Raw genomic sequence first — 7,175 nt, forward strand, 5'->3', positions numbered from 1 at the left:
TTTGAAAAACTTGAAATCGCCCTTAATTAATTCGTGCATTAAATCGGTCGACCTCTAACTCAACAGTGAGTGCTCACTATTCAGACAAGCGATTCTGTAATGAAGCCCCAGCTCTGTCGATGATAACGACGTAGACTCAACAGTGAATGTGCTCACTATTCAGACAACGATTCTGTAAATGAAGCCCAGTCTGTCGATGATAAACGGCAGTAGACTCGAACGGGTGAAGTGCTCACTACTCAGCCAAGCTTGCTGTAACGTAGAAATTCCAGTCTGTCGATGATAAACACAGGTAGTACTCAACAGTGAATGCCTCCACTATTCAGACAAGCCGATGTCTGTATGATAAGCCCCAGTCTGTCGATGATAACGCAGTAGACTCAACGGTAAAGTGCTCACTACTCAGCCAAGCTTTGCTGTACGTACGATCCAGTCTGTCGATGATAACACAGTAGACTCAACGGTGAAGTTGCGTCCATACTTCAGACAAGCGGTGCTGTAACGAGCCCCAGTCTGTCGATGATAACCTGACACGTGAAGGCCTACTCACGGCTTAACGTGATAGCTGGTCAGTAACACATAACTCAGCCGTAAGCTGCATCTAGCCAACTTCCTGTAACTAGATCCAAGTCTGTCGATGATACACAGTAGACTCAACGGTTGAATGCTCACTACCTCAGCCAAGGCTTTGCTGTAACGTAGATCCAGTCTGCGATACAGTGCTCGGAGTGTCCTGACTTCGAAGTTTGCTGACTTATTCGTATGAAACACTGTCAACGGTGGAAGGTGCTCACTACTCAGCCAAGCTTTGCTGTAACGTAGATCCAGTCTGTCGATGATAACCACAGTAGACTCAACGGTGAAAGTGCTCAACTCTCGCCACAGCTTGCATTAACGTAGATCCAGGTTTTGGGCTCCCAGTTCTTCTTATTCCAACCAATCTTTGACGGGTGTGAGTCCTCCCTCTAGTTAATGTAAAGGTTTTATGATTCCCCGAGGGGGCGGGGCGTACTACTTACTACTTACTATGTAACTAACTACTACTACTATGTAATTACTACCTACTACTACTATGTACTACTACACCTTGCAGATCTTGTAGAGTTGAGTCTTGCCGTCCTCCTCCAGGTGTCCTCTGAAGTAGTCGTGGCTGGGAAAGTCCTGTTAAGTCTCTGGTTGATGGCACTGTCCGGGGAGGACTCTGGAGAGCCATTGAGAAAAGAACACGAGAGAGAGAGAGAGCTGAGGGAGAGAGAGAGGAGAGAGAGAAAGAGAGAGAGAGAAAGAGAGGAGCGGAGAGCGAGGAGAGGAGAGGAGGAGAGAGGGGAGGAGAGGAGTGGAGGAGAAGAGGGAAGGAGAGAGGAGAGAGAGCGGAGAGAGAGGAAGGAGAGGAGGAGAGAGGAGGAGAAACGAGAGAGGAGAGCGGAGAGAATGAGGAGACGAGAGGACAGCGCAGATCTGAGAGTAAGGACTATTGGTTAATCATGTAGATGGATGAGAGAGAGAGAGAAAGAGAGAGCGAGGAGAGAGAGAGAAGAGAGATGAAGAAGAGAGAGGAGAGAGAGAAGAGAGAGAGAGCGAGAGAGCCGGACGGAGACGCGAGAGAGCGAGAGAGACAGGCGAGAGAGCGGAGGAGCCGAGAGAGAGAGAGAGAGAGAGAGCGAGAGAGAGAGAGAAAGACGCGGAGAAAGAGACGAGGAGGCGAGAGAGAGAGAGAAAGACGAGAGCCGAGAGAGAGAGAGCGAGGGAGAGCGAACGAGAGAGAGCGAGGAAGAGAGAGCGAGAGAGAGAGCGAGAGAGAAAAACACAATTAGACCCAACCCAATCATTGAGAAAACAAAAAAGTTAAATTACTTGACACATTTGGAAAAGAATTTAACAAAAAAAAAAACAGAGCAAACTAGAATTGCTACTTGGTCCTAAACAGAGGTACACAGTGGCAGAATACCTGACCACTGTGACTGACCCAAACTTAAGGAAAGCTTTGAACTATGTACAGACTCAGTTGACATAGCCTTGCTATTTGAGGAAAGGCCACCGTAGGCAAACATGGGCTCTCAAGAGAAGACAGGGCTTATGTGACCTGCCCACAAATTAGGTGGAAAACTGAACTGCACTATTCCTAACCTCCTGCCCAATGTATGACCTTATTAGAACCACATATTATCCCATCAGATTACACAGATCTCACTAAGAATTCGAAAACAAACCCGAATTTTTTGATAAAACTCTCACTTATCTACTGGCGTTGAAAATACCAGTGTTCCAGCACAGCGCAAGATTTTGTGACCTGTTGCACACAAGAAAAGGGTTCACCAGTGAATTAAAAAACACCAATTGTAAATACAACCTATATTTATGTTATTTATTTTCCTTTTGTCTTTAACCATTTGTACATCGTTACAACACTTGTAATATATATACTAATATGACATTTCAAATGTCTTTATTCTTTTGGAAACTTTCTGTGAGTTAATGTTTTTACTGTTCATTTTTATCTGTTTATTTCACTTTGGTTATATTACTCTACTCACTTGCTTGGCAATTGGTAAAATATGTTTCCATGCTAATAAAGCCCCTTGAATTGAATTGGGGACAGATAGGAAGAGAGGAGCAAGAAAAGAGACAGCAGAATAGAGAGAGAGAGAGAGAGAGAGAGCACAGAGAGAGGAGAAAGAGACAGGAGAGAGAGACGAGAGAGAGAGAGAGAGAAGAGAGAGGACCAGAAAACAGAGAAACAGAGAGAGAGAAAGAGACAGAGAAAGAGAGAGAGAACGAGACAGAGAGAGAGAGAGACAGAGAGACAGGAACAGAGAGAGAGAAGCAGAGAGAGAGAGACAGAGACAAAGAGAGACGAGACAACTTTTTTGAGATAGAGAGAGAAAGAGAAAGAGACAGAAGAGAGAGAGACAGAGAAACGGAGAGAGAGCAGAGAGAGAGAGACAGACAACGAGACAGAGAGAGAGGAGACAGGAGAGAGAGAGAGACATAGACAGGAAACAGAGATGAGAGGAAATAGAGGAGACAGAGACAGGGAGAGAGAGACGGGAGAGAGAGAAAGAGCCAGAGACATGAAACAGAGAGAAAGGACAGAAGAAAGAGAGAGAGACAGGAAACAGGATAGAAAGACCACGAGAAGAGGAGAAGAGACAGGAAACAGAGAGAAAGAACAGAGAAAGGAGAGAGAACAGGAAACAGGAGAAAGACAGCAGAAAGAGATAGAGGACATGAAATAAGGTTCAGTGGTCCATATAGTTATTTCCATGAGATTGGCTGTCTTTCTGAGAGTTTAGAACGTCCCCAATAAACCACTGCTTACTGTAAATTGAAGTTAAGTTTAAACCTGAGGAATCCAACAGGCTGACGGTGCGAAAGCAACAGTACAAATTCACTCACACCAGTTTCAACCACCAAACCCACCACCATTCCTCTCTGGCTCCACCAGGGGCCAGCTGTTCTTATGTGTAAATCCCACTCATCCCCAGAGCTACTTGAGACAGTGAGTCAGATTCATTGGTGCCCAAGAGCATGTCCCTCCCTTCCAGTCAGTCAGTCAGTTCAGATCATGTCCCTCCCATCAGTCAGTTAGATCATGTCCCTCCCAGTCAGTCAGTCAGATCATGTCCCTCCCAGTCAGCCAGTCAGAATCATGTCCCTCCCAGTCAGCCAGTCAGTCAGAGGATGTCCCTCCCAAGTCAGCATGTCAGCAGTCAGATTCATGTCCCTCCCAGTTTCAGCAGTCAGTCAGTCAGTCAGGTCAGTTCAGAGGATGTCCCTTCCAGTCAGTCAAGTCAGTCAGATTCTGTTCCCTTCCCATTCAGTCAGTCAGATCATGTCCCCATCCCAGTCAGTCAGTCAGAGGATGTCCCTTTCCAGTCAGTTTCAGTCAGTCAGTCAGATCATGTCCCTCCCAGTCAGCCAGTCAGATTCATGTCCCTCCCAGTCAGCCAGTCAAGATCCTTGTCCCTCCCAGTCAGGTGTCAGTCAAGATCATGTTCCTCCCAAAGTCATCAGTCAGAGATGTTCCTCCCAGTCAGTCAGATCACGTTCCCTCCAGTCAGTCAGTCAGTCAGAGGATGTCCGTCCAGTCAGCAGACAGTTCAGTCAGGATCATGTCCCTCCCAGTCAGTCCAGTCAGAGGATGTCTCCCAGTCAGCAGCCAGTCAGTCAGCCAATCAGCCAGTCAGTCAGCCAGTAAGGGGATGTCTCTCCATGGTCAGGCCAGACTGTCAGAGCATGTACGAGAGTTGTATCCCCCTTGTCTGTTCAGGCTGGAATGCAGCTCTCTGTTTGTTTGTCTGACTCTCTGGGGAGAGGAGAGGGGGGAGACAAGGGGGATTGGGAGAGAAGGGCACCCCAGAACGCCAGCTCTGTCTGGAGATGTGTACACACAACACAATCTGACAACGGCAGGGCTTGAGGCTTGGCTTCAGCTGGAAAGGGCTGAGGGACACAGTGTCTTAGACAGCCAGCGGAGCAGCTTGCTGGGCAGTGCCAGGGTCTGTCTCCAGCCAATAGATCCAGATGGAGGACCCAGGAGTTCTCCTCATACAGCTCTGTTGGTGGATTGCATCCCTGCTCACGTAACCTCTCGGTGCTTGGTTGGTGTCTGCTTTACAACACCCCAGGCATGACCTGGAGAATGTCCCAAAAAGAAGCCAGAGCTCTTTGTCTAAAGTAGACCCATCATTACAGATAGTGCATGACAATGAACGAGAGAAAGAGGTTCAGCTTCTTGTCACCAGTGACAAGAGCTGTTCAAAACAGTCATTGGCCGGAAACCTCCTCATTGGTGCAGAAGAATCAACTTTTCCATACCCTTGTCCTCCAAGTAGAGGATGAGAAGAGAGGGGGATGACTGGAGGGTTGGAGTGGTGTGTACTGTGCTATTCTTGCACTATACTGGAACTTACCTCTGCTCTATTCAACCAATTATTAGGGATTTCAGACGTAACCCAGCCCTGTCTCTCTCCTTCTTCTGGTCTGTCTGTCTCTCTGTTCTGGTCTGTCTGTCTGTCTGTCTGTCTGTCTGGTCTGTCTGTCTGTCTGTCTTGTCTGTCTGTCTGTCTCTTCTCTCTGTCTCTTCTGTTCTCTCTCTTCTCTTCTCTCTTCTCTGTGTGTCTGTCTCTCTGTGTGTCTCTCTCCATGTCTCTCTGTCCTCTGTCTGTCTGTCTGTCTGTCTGTCTTGTCTGTCTGTCTGTCTGTCTGTCTGTCTGTCTGTCTGTCTGTCTGCGTTGTCTGTCTGTCTTGTCTTCTCTGTCTGTCTGCTGTCTCTCTCTATCTCTCTCTGTCATGTCTCTCTCTCTCTTCTCTCTCTCTCTCTGTCTGTTTCTCTCTCTGTCATGGGTCTCTCCTCTCTCTCTGTCTGTCTCTCTCTGTCTCTTCTCTCCATGTCTTCTCCATGTCGTTCTCTTCTGTCTGTCTCCATGTCTCCTCTCCATGTTCCTCTCATGTCTGTCTCTGTCTGTCTGCTGTCTCTCTCTGTCTGTCTTCTCTCTGTCTTCTCTCTCTGTCTGTCTTCTCTCTCTCTGTCTGTCTCTCTCTCTGTCTTGTCTCTCTCTTCTGTCTGTCTGTCTCTGTCTGTCTCTGTCTGGTCTGATCTGTCTCTCTCTCTGTCTCTCTCTCTCTCTCTGTCTCTCTCTCTCTTCTCTGTGCGTCTCTTCTCTCTCTGGTCATGTTCTCTCTGATCTGTTTCTCTCTCGTCTGTCTCTCTCCATGTCTCTCTCAATGTGTCTCTCTTTCTGTCCTGTTGTTCCATGTCTCTCTCCATGTCTCTCTCTGTTCTGTCTCCTCCTCTCCATGTTTCCTCTCTCTCTGTCTTGTCTTCATGTCTCTCTCCATGGTCTCTCTCTGTCTCCCAATGTCTCTCTTCCATGTCTCTCTCTGTCTCTCTCCACTGTCCCTCCATGTCTTCTTCTTCCATGGTCCTCTCTCCATGTCTCTTTCTTCTTGTCTCTCTCCATGTCTCTTCTCCATGTCTGGTCCTCCATGTTCTCTCTCTGTCTGTCTCCATTGTCTCTCTCCATGTCTCTCTACCATGTCTACTCTCCATGTCTCTCTCTGGTCATCTCTCATGTCTTCTCCTGTCTCTCTCTGTCTCTCTCATGTCTCTCTCCATGTCTCCTCTCCATGTCTCTCTCCATGTCTTGTCTCCATGTTTCTCTCTGTCTGTCTCCATGTCTTCTCTCCATGTCCTCTCTTCTGTCCTCTCTCCATCTTGTTCCCTCCATGTCTCCTCTCCATTGTCTCTCTCTGTCTCTCTCCATGTCTCTCTCCATGTCTCTCTCCATGTCTGTCTCCATGTCTCTCTCTGTCTGTCTCCATGTCTCTTCTGTATGTCTCCATGTTCTCTCTTCTGTCTGTCTCCATGTCCTCTCTCCATGTCTCTCTCTGTCTTCTCTCAATGTTCTCTCCATGTCTCTCTCCGGTGCTCTCTCCGTGCTCTCTCCGTGTCTTCTCTCCGTGTCTCTCTCCGTGTCTCTCTCCGTTCTCTCCATGTTCTCTCTCCGTGTCTCTCTCCATTACTCTCTCCATGGCTCCTCCATGTTGTCTCTCTCCATGTCTCTCTCCATGTCTCTCTCCATGTCTCTCTCCATGTCTCTCTCCATGTCTCTCTCTGTCTCTCTCCATGTCTCTCTCCATGTCTCTCTCCATGTCTCTCTCCATGTCTCTCTCCATGTCTCTCTCCATGTCTCTCTCCATGTCTCTCTCTGTCACTTGACCAAAACAAACAAAACAAAAACTTCTCAAATGTCACAACTGGCCGTCCCGTGGTGTAAAAGCAGACTCAGGGAACATAAGGTCACTATGACAGCAGGGGCTTATCCTGGCCCAGTTACCCCCCACAGCTGTGGTCCTGTGTGGCTCAGTTGGTAAGAGTGTGGTGCTAGCAACACTAGGGTCGTGTGGGTTTAATTGTCACATGTAAAAATGTATACACTCTGTACTACTGTAAGTCTTGTTGGAWAAAAGCGTCTGCTGAATGGCATGTTACGGCTAGTTTAAAAATGCTAACGTAGTGTACAGTACATTGACATGGGAACAAAATGTTGACCCCAGGAGAAGATCTTTGGCTGGAAAGGCACAATAAAACAGAGTGAGCCTCCAACGGTGTGTGGGTATCTTTTCTTTTTACATGGCTATATGACAGACACCCCAGAGGAACTAACCACATC

General features: G+C 47.6%; 1 long non-coding RNA gene across 3 annotated transcripts in view; it reads right to left on the reverse strand.

The window, feature by feature from the left end:
- The window catches only part of LOC112077908 (uncharacterized), a 6,309-nt gene extending 5,204 nt beyond the window's left edge, over nucleotides 1-1,105 (reverse strand). For all 3 annotated transcript variants that reach the window (XR_002895533.2, XR_011478361.1, XR_011478362.1), the window contains exon 1: nucleotides 1,087-1,105. This is a non-coding gene — a long non-coding RNA (uncharacterized lncRNA). The remainder of the gene's footprint in view (nucleotides 1-1,086) is intronic.
- Between the last annotated feature and the right edge of the window lie 6,070 nt (nucleotides 1,106-7,175).

Source organism: Salvelinus sp. IW2-2015, unplaced genomic scaffold, assembly GCF_002910315.2.
Source record: "Salvelinus sp. IW2-2015 unplaced genomic scaffold, ASM291031v2 Un_scaffold5036, whole genome shotgun sequence".
NCBI lineage: Eukaryota > Metazoa > Chordata > Actinopteri > Salmoniformes > Salmonidae > Salvelinus > Salvelinus sp. IW2-2015.